Genomic DNA, 13,511 nt, shown 5'->3' on the forward strand with positions numbered 1-13,511 from the left:
CAAATGTTCTTCTGTTCTACACTACAACCCATGTACCATGAAGTCACACCCACTTCTTTGGCCACACCCCCACAACAACAGCAGTCTGCACGCTTCATGCACTGCATTTTTCTTCTCTACCCCTTTAAGGTGTTCCTTCTAATTATCTCCAAATGTTGGCCACAATGAAGAAGTGACTGTCCCCTGGACAGTCATTGGTCGCATATATATTTTCCCATCATCAGTGAAAATACAGTAATCTCATGTAAGATTAATTAACACAGTCACAATATCCTAAGCGGGGGGATGGATCAATAAAACAAGAAGATGTTCTGTGTAAAGGAGAGATCCTAGGAAAGAGGTGCTGCATTGGACAGTAAAGGATGTGTGCCTTGGGCTGTCCCTATAATGAGGCAGCCTGAGGCTGTTGCCTCATGCAGAATCTCTTTGGGTCACGTGAGTACGTGGCAGATCTTCCCAGGTTGCTGGGTGGGGTGATGTGCAAGAGCCATACACATATTCCTGCTCAGCATTTAGCAACACTTTTGCCGGCATCACGCTCAGCTCCTGGCAACCAGTGCAATCACCAGATGATGAAGTCCCGCCCCCCACCTCTAGGCATGTACCACCAGCACCCCCACCCTGTCCAGATCCTCAAGCAGTGAAAAGGCTAGGGATGCACCTGCATGTGTCTACAACCTCCAGTAAAGAAGATGCACACATTCTACAAAATGAATATCTGGTTCTTGGACCTCCCATCCTATGTCTATGGCTAGACTCCCTCTAAAACCTCTCCTTATTTCAGATAATGCGGGGAAGGTTTAACATCTCTGTCAGCTTGGATTGCTGTTTATGGCTTCTTAAATAGGGTTCTTTACTTCCTTTTGTGTCACTGGGACAGGAAGTAAAGAGTAAATAGCTCCAAAGGAAGCACAGACAGCAATAAAAACAGTGTTGTTAGTAGAGCCTCTGTCAGATATTTCTTTGCTATCCCATACCTTCCTGTGTTGTCTTGGTAACAGTGAGTATGTGGAAATCTCCCAAAAGGGTCACAGACATCACATCAATAAAATTACCATGAGGTTCTAATCCTTTGAAACTCTGCTTCACCTGATAGAATATGGTGACCTGTGGTCCCACTGCTGCCTTAAACACTGGAGTTGAGAAATGAAAGTGTTTGACACCATGCCTCACTGTGTACAGTTTTCTAAAGCAAATATCTATTGTTGCAAAATTTCTTGCCTAAACTGCCAGTAACAGCACTTCCTATTGCAGGCTAAACCCCTGCCTCTTAATTAGAATCGGTGTTGTCAGCCTGCTGTGCGCACTTCTTCAATTGGACATTGGGCTGCCAATTAGGTCTGTGCATGCCTCCTGCAGTCCTAATATACAGCCCAATGGCCAGCCAAGAGTATATGAATAATATCTCTCTCTCTCTCTCTCTCTCTCTCTCTCTCTCTCTCTCTATCTATCTATCTATTATGGAGGCTATTAAATGTTCAGGTTAAGCTCTAGCTACAAAGTCTTTTAGAAAATTAAATGACAATATCTGTAGCTGTGAACCACTCTTCATTCACAGTCATTTTGTGGGTTGATTCAATATTCATGAGAATTTGGTCCATCCATTTACTGGTTGCCTGTGACATCAATAAGGCACATAGCCTACGAATTGATTAATAACAACTGACATCACTGAGGCATGACATGCATAGTAAGGCCTAAACAAGCTTAGGCTTTGAACAGCAATGTAACATAAATAGTTTCATACTTAATCATTTTTGTTCTGTTTTCCTTTTATTTGCTGGTTGTTCTGCAAGGCTGACTATTGATCCAGTAAGGAACAAAAAAAAAAAGCACGGATAATGCAAGATCAGCATGCAGGATGAACAATCACTGGTAAGGCTGACTTCATCCATTATATCTAGGGCTTGCAAACCCCCAAGCAGAGCATTAAGCCTTGTGAAGTGGTCAGGCATTTCTTTAGGCAAGGTGTTACCTCAAGATTTTTAATACGCAGAAAAGCATTTATGGTGATGGTATCCCATTAATACTGTCATGAGTTAATTGAATGCAACCATACAAGCAGCCCACTTGAGAATGTATTCTGATGCAGACATGGACTAAATATGTTATCTACGAAAAGCGCTGTAGCTTGACCTGGGCTGGGGTACCAAATATTAACAAGTACTTCAAATTTTGAATAGCTTACTCACTATTTCAGTCTTTAAAATCCTCAACTTCTTATGAAACCCAACACCCCATCCCCCCCCAACACTACCTCAGCTGATGACGGGAGAAAATGTTTTTAACGTTTCTAAACCTTGAACATATGTATATAAATAACAACCATTTTGTAGGATTTTCACTCTACACTATATGAATTTCAGCCAGTTCTTGATGAATTGGCCAAAATACGTGCAGTGGGTGGCCCTGTCACCACCCTTCCGCCCAGCATGCTTTGATCAGAGGATCATAGGAGCTGGATGGAAAATGTTTGGGAGAACAGTAACGGCAGCCAATCGGGTCATACCATATTGGAGGTACCAAACTGCCTGACTGCACCACTCATTTTCTTAGATCATAGGGAAAATGCTACAGGCAGTAAACTGCCTCCTTTCATTGGTGACTGGGAGAAGGACTCCTATAGACTGCTGGTCAGTTGGAGGAGGGACCCTTATATTGGTGGTCAGGTGGAAAATGGCCACCTAATACTGATAGTCAGTGGGAAGAAAGTCCCCTACATCAGTGGTCAGTGTAGTGCCCTCTTACACTGATGGTCAGTGGGAAGAAAGCAACCTTGCAGACAGCTAAAAAGATAATTGGTGTCAGTAGACACCTAACTAAGAGGAGAGGCTCAGTTGGGTGTGCCAAGTGACCGCGGGCCTGAAGCTAAGAATCCCCTAGCAACTTCTGGAGGATTCACGGTTGATAAAAACACAGCATCAGAGTAATGTATTTGCACATTTTCTCATAATGATGGGGAAAAAACCTTGGCAGGCTTTGTGGGCCTCCCCAGTAGCAGAGGCACAGTTGCTACTGCAATTTCCAGCAGATCTGTTCCTACACCACACAATCTAGGGAATAACATTTTCATATTTCTCCATACAAATCCCCTGAAAAACATTTTCATTAGTTTCAGTGTTTAAAGATGCATGGGCTATGTTTCACAGTGGATCGTACCATTTTCGACCTATTTTGAACACAGACATTAGAGGATGATAATGATGATAATGATTTTGCCAGAACTCAGATTGCAACAAAAAACCCAGGGCCAGGTAGATGTATTTTGAGTGGAAATTCTACTGCCTTACAGGTTACTACTTCCTAAGGACATCCACTCTGTCTACTGAACAAGCAGATGAGCATGCTCCTAGGGATCTTATGTCCAGTCTATCTCAACTAGCAACAGATGACTCGGTACAGAACAGCATGATAAATACAGAAGTACACTGACTGCAACTGTCAGCATATGCAGTTTCTTTATAGCCAATTTTATTGTCCATTGCCTCAGCTACCTTAACGGTAAATTTATAACAGTGTATATTTTTATTCTGCCATTAAAACTTAACCATTATCAGCAGAATTTAAAGACACACTATGGTGAAAAACAATGTATACTGGTAACTGTTTAGGGTTAATACCTGTAAAAATAGTATTTCTTATTTCACATGCCTTTATTTTTATTCACATGTTTATTTACATGTAGACCAAGCTGTCCAGCAAAAGTGAAAGGTACAAAGGGTTGGGGCAAACTATTACATTGATAAGGGTTCTTTCAACATTGTGCTTTTATTTAAAATGTTTTAACCATTCCAAACCATATTCCAAAAGAAAAAACAACTGCTGCTGCAATATAAAACTAAATGTCCCCCTAAAATGACCCTGCCCATGCCCTGTTTATCCATGTTTATGCATGTTATTTACCTGTGAAAACCTCCTTTGTGTAGACTTTCATAAGTCTGAGACTGCTACTGGGTGCCACCATTTTGGATGTGATTTCAGCAGCCCCAGCAGACATAAAGAGGAACTTTACCCTTATCTTTAAAATGACAACAAGTCACCTTTAGAAATATTTTGTAATTGCAATCTACAAGCGAATGCTTAAGGATAATTGCCGGCTTTTTATTATTTGCATACCCTTTTTTTTCCCTCCCCAATCTTTTTTTCAGTGGCCATTTTTACTAAGTGCAGATTATGCAGTTTACAGATGACATTACCCAACAATGCACTGTGATGTAACCTTCCCAGGAATTATCTCTTAGGCATGGGCTGCATCACTAATGCCTAAGAGGACCAGAGACTGGAAAAACAGTTATTGTAAGTAAAAGAAAATTATTTTTGTTTAACTAATGATTATAAGATTATTTCACATCAGCATGCAGAGCTGAATGCTGATGTTTTGTATAGGGTTGCCACCTTTTCTTCCAGTGAAACCCGAACACTCTAACGACGCACAGAAATTGTTTTGGGAGAATGTGTCTCGGCTTATTCATATGTAAATAGCTCCACCCATTAATATGTAAATATCTAAGTCGAGACTATTTTCAATATAAAACCTGTTGTTAGTGTCAGTGGGCATGAAAATAAACCTGTTTGTATTAGTGGAGTTAAGAAAAAACCCTAATGCAATAGTCTGATGTGGTGATATATTGTCTGATGTGAGCTGCATTCCATTTATCCTATGACCTGTTTGAATAGTGGGATCTAGAAGTGACACAACTGATGCCATTGAAGAATCCAGTAAATACAGAAAGTCACTAGCACTGTAGCAGGTTATGTTCACTATTTGATTGTGATCACAAGTTACATGCTGACATTCCGGGGCCTCACAGGCTCCCTTTCTTGAGGAGACAACGTGACCAATAATCAGGGATAGGTATGGACCAAGGCTGTGGTGGACATTTTCCAAAGTACAGACCTTAGTGAAGGTCACCAAGGTACATTTCAAATTAAAACCATCAAAACTTTGTCTAGTCTCTGGTCTAGTTCCACAAGTACAAATAAGTTTAAAATAACATTTATATAAGGACTTATGGTATACTGTTATAAAATGTTTGCTGCTGCTGTCCTCTGCAAAGGCTTGCCCCCCACCCCAGCCTCAGGCCGTTATTCAACCTTGGTCCAAGGCTGAATAGGGGCCCGGCACTGGGGTGTGGGGTGGAAGCCTTTGCAGAGGACAGCATCCAGTAGCAGGAAGCAGCTGGTGCCCAAGGCTGAATGGGAGTGCAAAATGTCCCAGCATTGGAGGTAAGTGGGAGTGCAAAATGTCCCAGAGTGAGTGGTCAATTGAAGTGCAGAATGTCCCAGTGTTGGTGGTCAGTAGGAATGCAAAATGTCCCAGTGTTGGTGGCCACTGAGAGTACAAAATGTGCCTGTGTTAGTGGGAGTAACAGTGCCCAGCGACAGAAGGAAATTATGCCACAACCTTGACTGTACAAGCCCTCTGTGTACAGTGGCTCCCCCACTTGCATTGTCCTTCATGCAGGGCTTTCTCAATGCAGGGGCTGGCCCACAGCAGCCAGCTGGCTGACAGTGAAAGAAATTTAAAATAAACATTTTAAAGCAAAAGTACACAAACTACAATGCGATACACCAAAAAAAAAAGCAAATAACACAAAAAAACTAAAATAAACCAAACTTCCCTAAATAAACCAGAAAAAGTCAAACAACTCTACCCTAAATACACAATAATAAAAAAAAACACAAACATCAAACATTTCCTAAAGCGTAGCAGCAGGTGCCCAAGGCTGAATAGGGGTCCAACGCTTTGAACCCCAGACATCTGCCTACCCTTCTTTCCACTACAGCAGCCTCGGCTCCCGTCTTGCTATTCACTCCTGCATGCTAAAAAGCAAGCTCCGCCCCCCAAAAAAGAAAACAAAACCCCTTCCTGCACTCACTGGAAGGTACCAAATACTGCAATTATACAGGGGGAGTTGGGGCCAGGACCGTACCAAGTCCCTTACAACTGTACTGTACTCCGCGGCCGCAGACCTTGCAAGGGCCACTCACAGACACCTTGCTGATCCCTGTCCATAATTGACTGTAAGTTCCATTGGGGGGCAGGGAGTATTAATTATAGTTCATTGTTGTCTCATGTTATGTTGAAATATATACATTCAGCAAAAAAAAAAAATCTTACATTGAAATGTAATAAAAGAGTGTTAGGGTTGGTATTAAGATGAACAGATTGTTAATGCGTTGCAAGTGCAAGCACCCTTTCTGTTGCAAACATTTGTACCTATTTTGGTTAGGAACATTTGCAATGCAGTAGTGACTCCCACTATTCTTACTCTGGTGGCCAATGACAGATTCATCTATCCGAGTATTCACTTTGTTTCTCACAAAGGGAGTGTAATTTACGGCCTAACCTCTGTTCAGAACAAATACTAGGTTATGTAAAAGTTTGATTTTTTTATAATATAATCACTCTTAAGCCAACTCAGTTTTTGACGTTTTCATAAGCTTAAGTAAAAATAATGCTTTTAATATATGAGCTCTAAAATTGTCCTTTAAGCCATTTTCGGACACATTAGGCTATGATCTAATGTCTGTGGGGCAGCCACTAACAGTCCTGCACAACTGTCCTTGATAGGAACAGCTTGTGCAATCCCTATTGCTTTCCCCAGGCTACAATGATACCAGAAATGTTTGTATACCTCTTGTATACCTTGTATGCCTCCTAGCTCCATTGCCTAAACAGGAATGCTCATGTTCCTGTTCAGAGCTGCATGCAAGCCAAGAAATATCATAACACAAACAGCTTCTACCTGATTGTCCAACAGTCCATTCAGTGAGGTTCTTAAACCATCCAGCAAACTCTGCAATTGTACCAAAGTCAAAACATTAACATGGACCTTCACTCATTAAAACAAATGTCTCCACACTGCACTGCCACAAATATACTTTGCACATTTTTGGGAAACTTCCAATAACTTTTTTATTTTTGATTCTGGTGCGGCTCTTCTCTGCCTATTTCCTCTACAACATGATAATGTAAGGATTCTCTGCTGCTTCCTTCGATGTTTCTGTCACACATCCCAGGAGGCAGTATTTTTTGTACGGGTGCATACATGCCGTGACATTCCATGTGCAGACATGCCGGGACTCTCTGCTAGGTATTTGGGACCTGGCAGAGGCCTGCAGCATTAGTGCACATGCGTGGGGACTCCTACGTGTGCACAGTCATGTATGTAGCAGGTTTCTGGCAGGTTTAAAATACTTGAAACCAGCATCATGTCTTGGCATACGCGGAAACTGCGTATGTGCAGTCAGGCTGCTGGTCTCTTACAAGTGCTTGAGACAAAACGGAGACCTGGAGCATGTGCAGGAATCGTCTGCCAGTTCCCAAAGTTCCAGGAAGAGAACAACGGCTTGTCTGCACATGCGCCATGCGCAGAACATTCAAAGACGGTAGCACAGAAGGAGTGCTTGTTGGGCCCCATAGACTAATAACTATGTTTTCTTTTTTTAAATACATAAACAGTTATTACCTAAAGATAATTCCTCCTTAAATTTAAAGCCGATCTCCAGGAAAAAACTACTTTTTTCCTGGAGGTCATTAGCTATGTACCAGTATATTAGCTCTAATGTTGGATGTCCCATGTGCGGCTGGCTGCAGAGGTAAAACTCTTAAAGATCTATTCACAAAAGGGTGAAGAGTTTGGAGAAGGCAGGAGAAGTGAACAATGTAGGACAACATAGCTGATTTGGAAAAATTCTCCAATTCAGCTCACTTTCCAGTTCAGCTATGTTGTCCTAGATTGTTCACTTCTCCTGCCTTCTCCAAACTCTTCACCCTTTTGTGAATAGCCCTGTTAGTTTCATTCTGCCCTGATACTACTGTAAGCGCCTAATTTTGGGCTTTGTAAATTACAGATCCGTCTCACATACAGTCAAGAAGAGCATCACTTGTTTTCCCCCTTTTTCCATTCATAAAACGTCTTGTATTCTTTTCACAGATACAAGATGTTCTGTGATTGGACAAACCGGAGGTGCTAAGGTTCATCTGCCCCTCTTCTCCCCTTGACCAATCACAGAATCTATTGTATCCCATAACGTTTCAAGCTCTGTGTAATTCCCTGCAGAAAAAGCACTTTCTGCAGCACCAATCACATTCAGACTTGCAAGAAAGCTTAGAATCTGAGCAGTTTTTGTGACTGTTTAGTAATGGCATTTTCATATGCATCGAGTTCTGTGAATGGAGTTGAGTGACAGAATCTCCACCGCCATTCACAGAACTCGATAAAATGTGGGATAATAATTATATGAATTCTGTGAATGGCAGAGAGTGCAACATTTTAGGCTAGCTGCTTACAGACTCGACTCACATTGCTGAAAGACAGTCACTAATATCCAGCTTGGTGCTGTATTCCCTCCCAAACAAGCAGCTTTAAAGACAAGATTACCTTTCTGACTATGTTTCATGTTGCACCCATATTTAGGATGTAACGTGAAATATGGTCAGATCACAAACCCCCCACCCCTTCCTGCCCCCCACTAACCTGAATAGCAGGTTTTATCTCCTTGGAGGCTTGTGTATATTTTTTAATTCAGCTCAGCTATGTTAGGATCAATGACTGGAGAAGCCCAACAGCCATCACAGCAATGGAATACAAGTGCAGTAACATCATTATAGTCCATTAATTCTTCCTCCCATCAATGCTGCTAAATTTCCATAGCTCAGTATGGACATGAGTGAAAGGAAGAGTCTGCAGAAGCCAGAGCATTGCACCCGTGATCCACAGATCCAATGAAAAAAATATATAAAAGCACATTTTTCTTTTATAAAGAAGTATGATTTATTTTTATTTTTTTAAAGGTGGACTTTCCCTTTAAATATTATGCTGCTCATCTTGTATTAACAACGATATCTTTGTAAGTACTTATGAGATGATAATGGTCTAAAAACTCAACACAATGTTTTCATTCTGGTCAATCTATAATAAATATGCCAAGGACATTAATAAATGAGATTCTACTAAGTACCTATGAATAATAAAACGATTCAATGTGTTGTTCACAGGTTTGCTCTACTGTAAGATGAAGTCTTGCGGTTGTCTACAGAGGGATTGTGGGAGATCAGGACCCCTGTTTTCTAAAGGAAATAGTCCCATTTAAAGAGGAGATCTCCATTTTTCTTGGAAACCTTTTAGTCTATGTTGGGTTTTTAAAATAAATGAGAATGAAAAAGATAAACTGCTTTATAATTTATAGCTGTCACTGCTGTGACATCTGTCACAAGGTCTTCCTTCTCTGTTTACAGTGTCTTACCAACACTGGAATGCATATAGACTAATATAACAAACAGGCTGCTTTCTGGCACGTATGAAACCTCAAAACAATGAGGTACTTAAAGATGTAATCACTGATCTCTGTACGCTTTCAGTACATAATGTCTGATGCCTAGAGGTGACCTTAACATATTTAATGTTCACCTTTAGTCTTTAGAGTCCTGCTGCCTCCACTTATGCAATTTGTCAGTTGTTCATATAAAATGAAATCAAGATATTAATTTATCCATCCTTGATTGCTTCTGCAATTCATTGTCTGCACCACAATTAATCTAAAACCCTGCCAGCAGTCTCATTTATACAGCAGCTACCAGCATAATACAAATACCTACACTGGCATCTTCTGTGTCTGAGAATAAGATGCAAAGCTCTCTCTTTGACCTTCAAAGCCCTCGGTGAAGCTCACCCCCTTACATCTCAGCCTTCATCTGTAAATTATTACAACCATGCCTCCTCTGCTTTGCCTATGATTCAAGCCCTCTTATAACCACTTCTTACTAGGTCTGTAACATCTTTAGCCTTGCTGCTGCATATTTTGAATTATTCAACCGAAAAGCCAATCTGAGACCATTGTTGAGTTACCTGTTAGCCATATCATCTGGTGCTATGACATTCACTTTACAATAGCCCACATGAATATATAGTATAATGTACGTGATCTAAGCACAATTTGCAAATACTATGCATTGTATGTATGTGCCTGATGTGGCGGCCAGGGTTGATTTAGATTTCCCAGCATTTTGGAAAATCTCCTGAGGTCAACCTACAATTATTTCCTTCCCAATAAGTGAAGATCTTTTTGCCTACTGCTTACAATATTGAATGCATCAGGAGCATCATTAGTTTTCATTCCACAAGAGCTTTAGGAATGGGCAAATTCAGTAATTACCTATGAGATCTGCCTGTCTATGGGTGGTCTACAAAGTGCTGACAATGCCATGACTTCATATGATTTAAGTCATTCTGTTTGTTTTGTCTGTAAATGAGATACAGGCTTTTTTGAGCATGTCAGTTTACTGGTGTATACATATCTGCAATTAATTACAGTAGCTCACTTGGTTGACCACAAGTATACAGATATAAAAGTGCCGGCACAAGTACAGATGCTCATAGCCAAAGAGCCTGGGTGCAGTGACCTTAATTTAATATGAAGGTCTAGCACTAGGGATGCTCTATGATGTGCAGGCCCAGTCATGCCGTACAGAATGGAGATATAAATAAACAAAAGTGGGACTTCTGCTCCATCTCCCCATTTCTCCTCTTCTCCGCGCTCTTCTGCATTGGTCCTCCCACTCTCTAACAGTCTTCTCTTTTCCCTCTTTTTTTTTTTTCCTCCCCCTGTCTCACACCCACCCTTTCTCCTTCCCCCTCCTCCCCCTCTTTCCCTCACCCTCCTCTTTCCTTGTGCTCTCTCGCTCTCTCTCTACACACACCCTGTGCAGTCTTTGAAAATTAGACAATCCTCTCTTAACCAGGCAGTTAAACTGAACGTTGCGCATGCTCCTCTCCTCTCCACTAACTCCTCTCCTAAAGTATAGACACCTGCTGAAAAATCCACATTCTCAGCCCACGAATGACTATCATTCCAAAACTGTATCCTGACCAGACTACCCCACTGTTCCATCTGTCTCCTCAACACCATCACCCATCCAAAAAAAAAGTGTAACCATTTCACTGCCAGGCAGCTGCTGTCCAAACCGCTAGCAATGCAAAAAGGTTAATGGGTTGGCTGGCTGCTTAAACAAAATTCCTACAAGCATCTTATCAATGTTTAATTGTAACCACTAGCCACTTTGGGGACACCTAATAAATATGAGCATCAATTGAAAAGGTTTCCTGGAAGGAGGGGAGGTGAGAATGAGGTGTTGTGGATGGTGGAAGCTGTGGAGTGAGGGAAGAAGAAGAGGAGGAGGAGGAGGGGGGCCTCAGATCTATCAGGGTGAATTCATAGCTATTGATTTTCTCCTGCCTGGGGAGGGATGGCATATTCTATTCAGTACAATGTTCCTCTGCAGATTATGTTAAGAGGCAGGCTTGGCTGAGGAGAGGCTCAGCGGATGCGCTATGCGTGTTTAATGCGTCAAACTGTTCTCATCGCTCAATGGAGACACTTAGCAATTCAGAGCATGTCCCATCACAGCCCAGCTCCAGAGGAGGAAGGGCCAAAATGTCCCACAGGCTGACAGCCTGTGTTGGAGACTGTGTGTCTGTCTTGATGGCTTGTGTAGGTGATATTATGCTAGGAAGACATGTACTAGTGTGTATGCATGTTATATATATATAGTGTTTTTATGTACTAAACCTGCTTTTTGGTGATTTGTGCACCCAGTCTTTGTGTGTGCAATGGTGAACGTTAATGCAAATGCGGAACAAGTAAATATTTTTACAATATTCCTGAATATTCCAATATTTTAACAAATTTAGCAATTTGCAACTTGTACCTATGGAATACAAATATATATACACACACACACATATACACACATATACAGTATATTGTATTGCCAGATTTATCTTGCCTTTTAATCCCACTATGTAGTATGAGTTATGTATGTCTGTACGTGAGCTTTAATGACCTTTTCAATTTGTCTAAGCTTACAGAGATTTACATTGGTTTGGTATTTGTAGTAAGTATGATTTTAGATCTGTATTTATGTGCGTTGTATGGGTATTGTGCCATTTTCTCTCGGACACCCTACACTCACATGAGTGTTTTCGTATATGTGTAACTGCATTTTTTTCATTTTGTGCTATGTAATATTCAGCTCTCTCTGTAGGATTTATGTGTATACCCAAGTGTATAGCCAGGGTTGACCAAGTCTGGTCCAAGCTGTCTGGCCATTTCCGAATGTGTGCAGTTTGACAATAAGTATATGTGTAGGAGGTGTAAAGGGTATGTTGTTTGCAAATCATTTGTGAACATATGTGCCTAAATTTTGTGTCTGCAACTATGTAAGGTCTGGACCCTGCATATGGTGTGTTGTGCTGTGTGTATGTGCTTGGCATACGCTGTATAGTGTGTGTATTTTAGTATATGTGCGTGGACATGTGTGCTGGCAATCTGTTCCTATCTCAGCCAGGGTTAGCAACAAACACACACAAAATTACCAGTTCACACAAAATCTGTACAAAGAGGAATAGCAGAAAATGCATCAGGATCGATCATAGCTTCTTATTGTGCTAATATAAAATGCAATATTTGTACAGCTTATTTTTTAAGCATTTCCCAGCGATGCTGCATATTCAGCCACCATACATGTCATGTTTGGTCTAGTGTTTTGTGTACGTATGTGTGTACTGTGTTGTAAGGCTGGATTGCTGACCTGCAGTGATTGAAAAGGGGAGTGGTGGGGGAGGGGCTGGGTGGTCTGTGTACCACTATACTAATCATACTGTTACCTCACTCTGCCTGGCACACAGTCCTCATCCCCCTTCAAGTGGGCTGCGTTTAACCCTTTCTCTTACACAGCAATGCACTGCAGGGCTTTCTGGCAGGACACATGGTAAAGGGAAGGGTGGGTGAAGGGTTTCCAATCTACTAGTGATGAAGCAGCTATCAGCAACACAGCAAAGTAATAAAGGGAATAACATAACAGCCATGGGCCTCTTAAAACATAATGCGGTTGAATATATACCATAATGACCAACAGTGCAAGACAAGACTACAAACATGGCAATATATATAAAGTGCCATTTTTGTAGTCTCTTACATATAAATATATCTATCTATAGATATATATATCTATAGATAGATATATATATATGTAAGAGACTACAAAAATGGCACTTTATATATATTGCCATGTTTGTAGTCTTGTCTTGCACTGTTGGTCATTATGGAATGAGCTAATGGACAAGCCATTTCTAATTGCAGCTCTATATAATGTTTATACTGTATCCATTGGCAGCCCTGCCTTTACCTGCAGATGTAAAGTAGGGTGTTTTAGGCCTGAACAGCACTTGATCTATTTGCATTGATTTCTTGATCAGCAATGCTTGCCATCCATTTTCCATTGGAGGCTTCAGTCTGCCCAGGTATGGTTGCAGTCTCCCATTTGTAGCACTGCTCCATAGCTGAGAATGCAGGCTCACACACTATGTAGTCAGAGTAATGTATTCTACACACCTTTTACTACACTCTGTGCCCCACTGCTTCCATCTTAACAAAATCTATCATTCACATCACCACATTGAACGGCTGGAAGTGGATCAGTCTCTCTCCAATCACCCCTCCCCCCG

General features: G+C 41.2%; 1 protein-coding gene across 1 annotated transcript in view; it reads right to left on the minus strand.

Annotated features, from left to right (window-relative positions):
* Positions 1–13,511, minus strand: part of CACNG2 (calcium voltage-gated channel auxiliary subunit gamma 2) — a 134,154-nt gene that overhangs the window by 120,009 nt on the left and 634 nt on the right. The window lies entirely within an intron of this gene.

Source organism: Nanorana parkeri, unplaced genomic scaffold (genome assembly GCF_000935625.1).
Source record: "Nanorana parkeri isolate BGI_ZX_2015 unplaced genomic scaffold, ASM93562v1 scaffold83, whole genome shotgun sequence".
Classification (NCBI taxonomy): domain Eukaryota; kingdom Metazoa; phylum Chordata; class Amphibia; order Anura; family Dicroglossidae; genus Nanorana; species Nanorana parkeri.